At 43.5% G+C, this 12,344-nt stretch overlaps 1 long non-coding RNA gene across 1 annotated transcript; it reads right to left on the reverse strand.

Annotated features, from left to right (window-relative positions):
- Positions 1–607: 607 nt before the first annotated feature.
- Positions 608–11,878, reverse strand: LOC138614946 (uncharacterized). Its single transcript, XR_011310371.1, has 3 exons — positions 11,800–11,878; positions 2,828–4,823; positions 608–2,784 (listed from the first exon to the last, which is right to left on the reverse strand). It is a non-coding gene; the product is annotated as an uncharacterized lncRNA (long non-coding RNA).
- Between the last annotated feature and the right edge of the window lie 466 nt (positions 11,879–12,344).

Consider the following 12,344-nt stretch of genomic DNA (forward strand, 5'->3'; position numbering starts at 1 on the left):
TTCATGTTTAAGAACAGTAACAGTTTACAGCTTTTTCATATTTCCCTGCTGACATAAACAGCTCATGAGGTAATGCGGCAGCAGTGCTGCCATCTCTGAGGGTCATCATTTCAAACAGGAGAGCAGGTGCCATCATTGTTATGTTACTAATAAAAAGAATCCCACGGGAATATGACTGTATCTGCATGAATGACATTGTGTGTAAGTGTTTGAGTTCATGGTTGGAAACAATGTCGCGTAATTACAGATCTGACCCAGGAACACTTCAACACAATACTGTCTACTTTTAGCAGTGACTTTTACAGAGACCGTGTGTGTGTGTGTGTGTGTGTGTGTGTGTGTGTGTGTGTGTGTGTGTGTGTGTGTGTGTGTGTGTGTGTGTGTGTGTGTGTGTGTGTGTGTGTGTGTGTGTGTGTGTGTGTGTGTGTGTGAGTGTGTGAGGTCACATCCGAAACCACGAGCAGAGAGCATTGTGAAAGCAGGAATGTCCCGGAAAATGATTCTATGAAACATACGTGCAGTCACACTACGCACAGAAACACACACACACACACTACGCACAGACACACAGAAACACACACTACGCACAGACACACACACACACAGAAACACATGTCATGACCCATTTTTGCAATTTTTACAACATTTATGTCATAAAAAAAATAAAATCAATGAATGGAGTTAATGTCATTATAACAGGAAACGTGGAGCTCGATGTTCTGTGTTTCAGATGTGTGGAATGAATGTGTGTGGATTATGTGTCAGATTACGGTGGATTAGAGATTCTCTGAAACCCAACACTTCTTTTTTGTCATACTGCCACACAAAATGACTTCATTAAACACGTTTAACGTAGATGTGGTTCTTACTGAGTTGTGCTTCGGGATCAGGTTCACCAACACACTCCACTGAGTGTTAAAGGAAGCACCATCACTGAGCTGCAACTTTGCATTCTTCTGTCAAAACACTGCAACCACAGAGAAACACCAACCGTGTCACTTTCTAATCCATAAAACTACTTTATTAATTTCTGATTTTACAGATATATGACAAAATATGACAAATAACATACAGTTTGGTGTGTAACAGGATGTTTCTAACATTTATATCAAATATCCGGGACACGTTTGTTCTTCTATTCCAGCAGCTCTGGAAATATATTTAATCCACTGTAATAGAGTTTATATCATCTGTAAAGTGCCCACACTCTTAAGTACTTCAGTTGTGTTTACTCAGCACGTTCTGTTATGCCGTAATACACACAGAGATTAGAGAAACACATCTGTATTATACATTCAGTTTGTTCTGATTGGTCGTCAGACAGGCGGTCCACCTTTGTGAAGCCAATCCCTAACATCTTCACAGACGAGGCTACGTTTGCTGTTTTAAGGCTTTAAACCTGCTAAACTGCTCTTTGTGTTGCAGAAATGTTTTCATCGACACATACATGTTCACGGTGGATGAATTTGTGACCACGAATCTAAACAAAGAGCAGTTTTAGCAGCACTGTCATTAACCCCAGTCAGTGTTTTTCAGCTACATCAATACTTGTTATCCCTAATGTGTAAACTAATAAGTAGCTGAACGGTGGAAATCAGACCAATCCAACTCTCAGTGAGGAGCGCCAGGCTCTCTGATGGAAACCAAACCAACAACCTCTTCAACGCTGCCTGAAGTAATGATTCTGGAAACCTGCTGCATCGGTTGTGAGAAGTGTCGAAGGGCTCAAAACCTCCGATGCTGGTTTAGTGAAAGCCTGCGATGCACTTCTCTACGACCAAGAAAGAAAACCACAGAATATCAGGAGACAGTCGTCTCTGTTTGTCCAGGACAGAAACAGCTTAAAGGACCAGAGGCAAAAGTAAAAACGTCAATTTTACCCTGAACCATCCTGCTGTCATTGTGTTATAGGCCGAGGCTGCTGGAGGACCTCCCATAATGCAATGCACTCCTCTCCTCTCTCTCTTTCACTCTCTATGCATTTATATGGCATCATTATATCTGATTAGCTTCATGCCTTCGCTCCTATTGTTCAATTCAATTCAATTTTATTGATATAACTCAAAATCACAACACAGGTTATTTCATGGCACTTAACACATTAAAGTCCTTAAAACAGAACTTTACAACATTAAACAGAAACTCAACAATTCAACAATTCCCACACGCTAGGAGGGAAAAACTCAGACTCAGAGGTGGAGAACATCTGTTAACAGAACCAGGATCAGAGGTGGAGAACATCTGTTAACAGAACCAGAGGTGGAGAACATCTGTTAACAGAACCAGAGGTGGAGAACATCTGTTAACAGAACCAGAGGTGGAGAACATCTGACTCGACCAGTTGGGGTGAGAGGAGAGCAGAGAGAGAAAAGGACAGCATAGAGATACAAGACATGAACTGTTGGTGGAGACGACAATCACAGAGCAGAGACATGCAGCTCCATGACGGGACATCTGGAAAAGAAAGAACAGAAGTGACTAGTTTTATTGTCTGTTGCATCTCCATTCAGTTCCCTCACTAACGTAGTTTCTGTTCTTTCTTTTGCAGACATCTCTGGAGCTGCATGTCTCTGGTCTGTGATGACAACAGTTCATGTCTTGTATCTCTATGCTGTCCTTTTCTCTCTCTGCTCTCCTATCACCCCAACCGGTTCAGGCAGATGTTCTCCACCTCTGGTTCTGTTAACAGATGTTCTCCACCTCTGGTTCTGGTTCTGTTAACGGATGTTCTCCACCTCTGAGCCTGGTTCTATTAACAGATGTTCTCCACCTCTGGTTCTGGTTCTGTTAATGGATGTCCTCCACCTCCGAGCCTGGTTCCGTTAACAGATGTTCTCCACCTCTGAGCCTGGTTCTGTTAACAGATGTTCTCCACCTCTGAGTCTGGTTCTGTTGGAGGTTTCCTCCTGTTAAAGGGGAGGTTTTTCCTACAAGCTGTTGCTTATGTGGGGATTGTTGAATTGTTGGGTTCCTTTGTATAATGCTGGAAGGTTCTTGTGTACCCTGATTTGGCGCTTTATAAATAAAACTGAGTTAAATTGAAGTGAGGCACAATAACAGAAAACAGAAAAGCCTCTCCAACGCTGTCTGTTGGCTTTTTAGACGCAGGTAACGTTGGATCGGTCAGTCTGTGGGGTGTCTTCACACACAACACACAACAAGAAATAACGTCAGTCAGTCCAAACTGTTCTGCACAGACTGCTCAGTGGGAACAGCGGTCAGATAACAGGATGAAGAGTGGGCGGAGTCTCTTTGGTCTCAGTCTAGATTTGGACTCAAAGTTGTCTCAAACGTCAGTGAACTGGTCTGATCAGATCACTGCTGATGGTAGTAAACTGTAAATACTGAATATATTTCACTCTTCGTTTCCCTCCTATGAGATAATAAAGGGGCTGAGATGGCGGTAAAGCAAATCTTAATCCAGAACAGAAGAGCAGAAAAAAATCCCTGCGGACAGACGCTGTACCAGGAGGAGAATAAAATGAAGTTCAGCAGCTTCTTCTGCTGCATCTGCACCCAGATGTGGAGTTAATTCACCACGTCATCCTGACTGAGGCTCCACGAACAGAAACAGCTTCATCCTGTGTGGAAGCTTTAACATTTTCAGTGTAAAAAGCCTAAAACGACCGAATCTGCAGCAGCTTTTGCAAAAATATGAAAAGAAAAGAAAAAGCAGTTTGTGTCAACTGCGACGGGGACTGGATGACATATTAATACCAATATTTTTCAGTCATTCACATCTGCAGTGGTTTCACAAAGTATTCAAAAACCTTCACTTTTTACACACTTTATTGTGCCAAATATTTAATTCTAAATTATTTTGATTTAGATTTTTGCCATCGATCTAAACTCAATTATCCATAAAGAGGAGGTGAGAACACATTTCTAGGTGGCTCCTGTTTGCTTTCTTTGTCTTTTAGAGAATTAGAGTCCATGAAACCAGAAATTCCTCTGACAAACATCTGAGCAGCTGTCCATCGGTCAGACCTTTATGGTCGACAGAAGCCTTTCTTTAATAGGAGGGGTTTGGACATGAGATTCTTCACCTCCGAATAGTGCAAATTAAATTATTTTATTGGAGTGTACTTCTATCTTTATCGAAGAGAGCAGTCCTTTAATTTGAGAACAGGATTTGTAGTTTCTACCTTCATGTAATTCCCCCTCGCCGTCAAACAGTTTCTGCTCCTGCTCAGATAGAAGAACACCTCCACACTCTGGTCAGAGCAGAACGGTGTCTAATGAACACTCTGCTCAGCACCTGCTTCATATCTGGTGGAAACATTGATAACAACAGGTTTTTACTTCTGGATGATGAGTGTGGATTAAAACCAATGAAGTGGAGGGGGTCTGAATAAGCACATGGAAACTGTATATAATAAACTGCTGCATGATCACGTGACCTGTATTCTACTGGTCCATACTATGTTTTTTAAATGTGAGCTGTTGGTGATCTGTGGTGGTTATTAGGTTCTGGAAGTGAAACGTTGCGGCTCACATGAAAGATCGTAGTTAGAAGATTACAACTGAACTGGATCTCCAAAGATGCTGGTTGGTTCATTTGATGGTGACTTGATTCAGAAACCTGCTTCAGTTTGTGAACTTTTCAGTGATGATGGATAAAATGTGTGCGGCTGCTGTTTGAAGAAATCTTGTGTTGTTTGTTTAAAGTTGCTTTTGTAAATACTGCAGGTTGAATTTGTGTTAATGTTGGAGACTAAATGATTTCTTATTGTTGGAGGAGAGGACTGACTGTTGATCCACGTGTTCATCCATGGAGACGATGTCTGCCGTCAGGCGTCACTACTGCGTCCTCAGCTGGTAGTCTAAAAGAAAAAGCACACGCATATGAAATATGGTGGAGGTCAGACTTTGGTTCTAGAGTTCAACAGTGGAGCCAGTTTAAGTCCTGGTTCACTTCAACTTGTCAGACGTCTGATCTGAACACAACTGAAGCTCAAATCTGCATCTCGGATATCAGACAGCCGGATCACTGCTCACAAAAGCACGAGTAACGGAGGTGCTGTTCTTCATCAAGCACCGAAACCTGGAGTTCTTCTTCACAAAGGTTACAGCTCCTCTGTTCACCGCTCACACACAACGGGAACAGTCTCTGAACTTTAAGATACTCCCTCGTAGAACTAGTTAACCACTAAACTTACCCACTGGGTCTGAAGCCTGTGGGATTCATATGTTTGTTAAAGCAGCTGCTACATGTTTGACTTTCATCACCAAACTCCTTCACTGCATCATGTTGGTACTTTATTCTGTGTAGCGTCCAGTCTCACATCAGCACGGATTAACTGACACACAGACACACAACTGTGATCACTCACGTCACACAAAATCCTGCCAATGATTTTAAAGAGAGACTAAATTTACTTTATTCTGTCCACATTTCCATCACTAGTGTCTTCTCTCTGTCAGAGTTGGGGGGGGGGGGGCAGACCGGCTTACAGGCAAACCAAGAATTACACTGGCCCATTACCAGATGTTGGACACACACACACACACACACTCACACACACACACATACACATACACATACACATACACACACACACACACACACACACACACACACACACACACACACACACACACACACACACACACACACACACACACACACACACACACACACACACACACACACACACTATCAAGCTTCTAATCAGAGGAATCCCCTGGCAGAGTTTGCGTATTTACTTCAGAATACTTTGGTGAACCAAAGGTGTCCTGAAAATACAATTTACTCGCCTGAACTTGTCAAGAAGACACCAGAGAAAAGGAGGCGCCAGAGAAAAGGAGGCGCCAGAGAAAGGCTGCCGGGAGCTGCTCCGGTGCCGCCTGTTCATACTGACTGCTAGTGAGGAAGAACCAGAGCACTCTTCCTCGCTCACTGAGGGAAGAACAGATATCCGTCCTCTCTGCCCTGCTGTGTTTTCTCCTCGCTGTGAGGAGCTGTGGAGCGTCGTGGTTTCATATAATTCATAATTCACTTTCAAATGCCACATGGCTGCATTTTTATGTGTTTATCACAAATTCCAGCCCCACCAAGAAGTTACAAGCCCACAGCTACAGAACATCTCTGGCGCCACCTAGTGTTTTCACAATTTTTATTATTACTTTCATAAATATGACTGACTGTGGCTGTAACTTATTGATATTATAATAAATTCACTTTTCATATATATTTTTTATTAAAGTATCTTTAGAGTGAAGTCACTCAGTAAATAAGCTTCGGCCCCTCTTTTCCTCTGTGACAGATATCTTCCCTCAGCCGGAGGGTTTGAAATGACTGCAGCTCAGAGAGCCAGCTGTTATGCTTGGCTCAAGAGCTGCTAAATAAATATATGAAACGGACAACAGGAAACACACACACACACACACACACACACACACACACACACACACACACACACACACACACACACACACACACACACACACACACACACACGTGCATGTTTATTTGGTATGTATACCCACATGGAGCTCTGTGTATTTATTGGATTCTTGCCCTGATCACCGTCTGACCGCCTGCTTATCTCTGCTGGAATCTTTCAATTTAGAGGCCGAGTTAACCCGACATCGTATTTCCCTCCACACGCACACACGCAGGTGTACACAGCCCATGTCAGGAGTACTTTACAGGCTGCAGAGTGGCCTGATCATGAATTCAGCTCCAAAGCCGCACTCAGTCACCTGAAAAACACAAGCTATGATTTCTGTAATGATAACAATAACACACACACACTCACACACTCTCTCACAACTCTCTCACACACACACACACACACACACACACACACACACACACACACACACACACACACACACACACACACACACACACACACACACACACACACACACACACACACACACACACACACACACACACACACACACACACACACTTGGACGGACACACATGGCTTTTGTTATGGAAGCCCAGTTGTGTGTGCTTCAGGTTAGGCAGGGGGATGGTGAAACTGTAAGAGAATATCCAAGTGTGTCTGGATTTCATTTGCCTTAAATCAGATCTGTTTTAAGAGCAATTAGAGCCAAAGCTCACGGCAGCTGTGTGTTTCTGAGGGTTGCTAGGGGCAACCAGGGGTACTCTGGAAACAATAGCACAGCTGTGTCGTAAAATGTGCTGGCACATCTGTAATTCTACCAACATGTGAAAGTGAGTTTACAGAAATTACCTGCCAGATTCCATTAAGAGTGGTGTTTCATACCAGATACCATATGTTGTTGATGCTCACACACACACACACACACATAACACACACACATACATACATACACACACACACACACACACACACACACACACACACACACACACACACACACACACACACACACACACACACACACACACACACACACACACACACATAACACACACACATACATAACACACACACATACATACACACACACACACACACACACACACATAACACACACACATACACACACACATAACACACACACACACACACATACATACATACATACATACATACATACATACATACACACACACACACACAACACAACACACATATACACAGTTATTTTGTACAGCCACCTTTGTGAGGACATTCATAGACATAATGAATTACCTTTAAAATAACCCAAACTTACTTCTAACCTGACCAACGGTCACGTTAACGTTTGTTCAGCCACTCTGACGGGCGGACCAATCACAGACCAGTGTCAGTGGGGAAGTATGGTGACGTGGAAGTGCAGTGTTTATTTTCTGCATGTATTTGGAGCAGTGGTGGAGTCTCGGTGCACACCGATCGGTTAAATCTGCTCCAATCATTTGAAACTAACTCGAGGTCTACGCCCAGTAGGATCCAAGAACCGCTCATGCTTAACTGCAAATAAGCGTAGCCACACCCACATAAACACACAGGTAACACCGGCTTTACTACCCTCACGTGTTGGTCCTCATAAATACGGTTTCAACCAAAATTGCTCCTCATAACCATAGGAAAACCTGCACACACACACACACACGCAGACACATGCACACAAACACCAAAAACCCTATTTCCAACTGACAACATTCAGTGGAGTATATCACACAAACCTCCCCGTCTAACTTCATCCTGACTCTAAACCTAAACCCAAATGTCTGTTTGTGTTGTAGCCCGACGACGTCAGCTCCAGTCCTTGTGTGCGCTGGAATATATTCTGGTTGTATGGTACAAGACTATAATCTGAGTCACACCGATAGTTCAGCACTTGATCTGCTTATGCTAACATGTCGTCTGAGCTTCGTTCCAGGATTCATCAGGTGATTACGTCCCCTCGATGATCCTCCTATTATTATGAAATAGATTCTTCTGGCTCATTAGGAACCTGGAGGACGTCATCTGGAGCAGAAGGCTGTGAAGTATTGGGGAAATCTGAATTAGGATTGTGTATGAAAGCTATAGCGATCTTTAAATTTGGAAGACAAACTGTTTCCATGAGGTCAAGATCAAATAAGTAGCAGAAGTTTGTGAAGCAGGTTAGATCTGAACCTGTTTTCTCTCCCTAACCTGACAGCACAATTACATTTTGGTAAATTGGAAAATTTGGATTTCCTGTCCACTGATAAAGATAATAATCACTGTAAGTTTGTGTCTGAGGAGAAGTCAGACAGCGTTTTCTGTACCGGAGGTCTAGAAAGGAAACATATGACATACATGCAAAGCCTCAAGCAGCTTGATGGACCTGCTGGGTACCGCAGCGCAGCAAACCGGTCCAGCAGCCGCCTGGAGACTTTTAGTGAATATCTAATTGTAGCACGGCTGTGTGTCTCCCCCTCCTCTAACCACAGCTCCAACTGCCTGTCATGTAACCATCAAACACTGCCAATGGTTTCCTACAAGGCTTTGTAGCGAGTGAACATGAAAGGGAGGAGAGGAAGACAGCTGAGGTCCCCACTTCTCCTCTGGATGTGGTAATAGACGGGTAGCGCTGGCGGCTGCTGATAATTGGTAGCTTACTGTTTAAAGAGGGTCCTTCAACTGAAAAACCTCACGGGAGGTCTTTAATTTGAGTTACTAAATACGCCCCTCTCCCCTTCTCTCCGAGTGAGAATGCATGCAGAGCAGACATTTATGGGGTTTTTGTATATCTGTGTGTGTTCTTCACACACACACACACACACACACACACACACACACACACACACACACACACACACACACACACACACACACACACAGGTGGTGAACGCCGGTGCAGGGGAGAAGCCGCAGCTTTCCTGGAGTGGCGTCATCGTGTCACACCACACACACGCATGTCGTCTGCCACGTGCCATCAGCAGCTAAATGGCCCATTAAGTGGAGGAACCACATCAGAGCCCGAGGCCCGGGCTAAAGGAGAAGGCAGGGAGTTTAAAATGAAGCTGCGTGCCAGTTCAGCTCCCATCAGTACATCACTGCTTCAGGTAAACAGCACAAAATCCTATCAAAATAAAATGAGAATGTTATTTGACATTTAAATCTTTCATCTTTAGAGACACAAAATAAAGATTATTCAGATTTATTTTTACCAAGCATTGATTTTGAACTGGAATCGTCCGCATGTAGAAAACTAAACCAGTTCACTGGGGCTCCTTTTTTAAATGCAGGTAATAACTGTAGCTAGGATACCAAGAATAACTGTAAGTTAATTGGTTATTGCCTGGTTATTGTGCTCTCAGTGTGAGGATGGAGTGGACTGACTGAGTCTTTTAACTGCATCAACTTATTTTCATCTCGGTATCTGTAAAATGAATGAATGGCAGAGAGCTGACGGACAGTTAACATCAACCAGAACCTGTGTGAGCACACCATGACACTTCTCATTGATATAGTCTCTCTAACCCTAACCCAGTTCTCCAACTGTTCTGTTTGGACAAATAACCTGAACAGAAAATAATCAGTTTAAAGAGCAACATCGACTGCTTTTAGTAGATCTAGTTCACAAATATCTGAGCGCGTCTTTGGAGGATATTTAGATTTCGTCATCTACTGGCCGGAATCGTGTGCAGAGATCCACCCACCAAAGCCCCGAGCTCCACAGCATGAGATCTGCTCTCCATACGACAGAAGTCATGTGGCTTATTTTACTGGATCTCATCAAACTGAGGAGAGAAACAGACAGACTGTTAAAATCTGGGTTGTTCGTCCCAATCGGCCGAGGCAGAATTCCCCTTCTTGTGTGTGAGCATTCCTGAAACATTCCTCGGCTGTGGGCTTTGGCAGAAACCCAGAGCCGAGAGCGAACACAAACATTTGGCAGCAGAGCCGTGCACGGCCGTCCAGGCCTGTGCACGTGGGCTCCCAGAGGGGTTTTCTACCTTCGTCCCTCGCTGACCTGCGAGCTGCAGGTTGGTCCGAGCTGCTTGCAGGGGAAAGTCTGAACACCTCTGCAGAAAACTGTTTTCTCTCATCCACTTTTTACCACAATCAAAGAGCAACTTTTAATGGTTTTAAAGCACAATTCTGTCACATACAATCACAGACTGGATATAAAAGTGTTCGTATCTTCTGGGTCTGAAAAATTAGATCGATGCAGAAGTGTCTTCAGCTGCAATACCAGCGAGTGCCACTAGAGGTCGGCTCCAAAAAGCCTCCGGCTCCATAGACTCCCATTCAACTTCTCTCATCAAATCCAAAGTGAATAAAATGTGTCCATCAGTTATCTCGGTGTTGTTAGCTAAAGTCACTCCTTCTTCTTAGTTTTCTGGAGGTCCATCTGAAAATAATCCCTCATTCATTAGAAAAGAAGATTCAAGAAGACCTGTTTTTGGGGGCGTGTCTGTTTGATTGACAGGCCTGTGGTGCAGTCAGGTTACAGCTATCGGTGGGCGGGACGTAGTATCATCAGGTTTCCAATCAGATCGGTCAGATCCACCGCTGGCTCCTCCCCCAGCTCGTCCAAATATGGTCACTTCCTGCTCCAAACTACTCCAAACTAACAAGATGGTGACGGACAGAATCTGAACTGGAGGATTCATAACATTCACAAACCAATGATGACATCACTGATGGGTGATGGTTGATATGAATGCATGTTTTCTTTCTCTGATTGGTGAAAGTCATCAACAGAACCAGGTGTTGAACCTCAGTACTGTGATACCAAAAATATGTCGCAGCTCGACAGAGATGCACACAGAACCTGCAGCAGGGATATTATATATCACAAGGTGTGGTTATCTTTTGAGTATTAAAGGCTGATTTCTAGCCACACCATAAGGCTTGTATGTTTGAGATGTAAAAAAGGGAGTCTTGGGATCTTATCAGAGGCACTTTCCATGGAAACCAACTCTTAGATTTGCTTCCATCAAACAGTAAATCTTAGATTTCATTGAACTCCACCAACCTGTGAGTATTTTCTCTGTTGTCCCCTTTGTCTGAATTTGTCAAGAAACTTTACCACCTGCAGAATAATAGATATATTTGACGAAATTCGGCTGCTGAGCCTGAGTCTGGTTCTGTCGGAGGTTTCTTCCTGTTAAAAAGGAGTTTTTCCTTCCAGCTGTTGGAATTTGTCTCCTTTAAAGAGGAGGTTTTTTTTCTTCTAGCTTATGAGGGAATTGTTGAATTGTTGGGTTCCTCTGTATAATGTTGTAAACTTCTGTTGTAAGCACCTGAAAATAATTGTTTTTTTTATTTTTATATCCTCTTTGAGAAAATATCCCATCACAACTGAAGTTTAGTGGTTTTACATCATCAGTTTGTTCAAAATAAAAATGAAGAAAAACAACTTTGCGGTGGTGTAATTGTGTGTGTGCGTCCTCACCTCCGTTCTGAGTGATGTATCGGACCCAGGGCAGCGCCTGGTAGCCGCTCTTCTCGATGATCTTCAGGTAGCGTACCTGTGCAGGGAGACAGAGGCGGGTCAGGTCCAGCAGCTCCTCCGGCCTCACGGTTCTGTTTACAGCGCTGTGCTCTCAGGCTCTTGGAAACATATCCACCTCTGTGGACTCAGCTGAAGTTGTCAGCGGTCCAACCTGTGAGCTGTAATTGCTTAAAGATGGTTGAAAAATGCGTGCGTTTTATGAAGTGACTACATGTTTTCATATAAAAGTTACACACTGTGCAGGTGTTGGACACATGTGAAGAATGTAATCTAATACAGTACTCGAGAGTACTCAGTTACTTGGCATTCCAGAGGATTACACAACAAAAGTCCAACATGTTGGCCAATAAACGATGGAAAACACGTGGAAACAACATGAGCCGTGTTTCTCACCACAGGGCAGCATGTTTATTCCACGCAGTGAGGAGAAATGTTTTACTGGCTCAGGTTTTTAGAGGAATAGGAGGTCTGCACCTGATAAAACT

This window comes from Brachyistius frenatus, unplaced genomic scaffold, assembly GCF_029030835.1.
Source record: "Brachyistius frenatus isolate BFR_SWC_R1_liver_20210118 unplaced genomic scaffold, ASM2903083v1 Contig_630, whole genome shotgun sequence".
NCBI lineage: Eukaryota > Metazoa > Chordata > Actinopteri > Embiotocidae > Brachyistius > Brachyistius frenatus.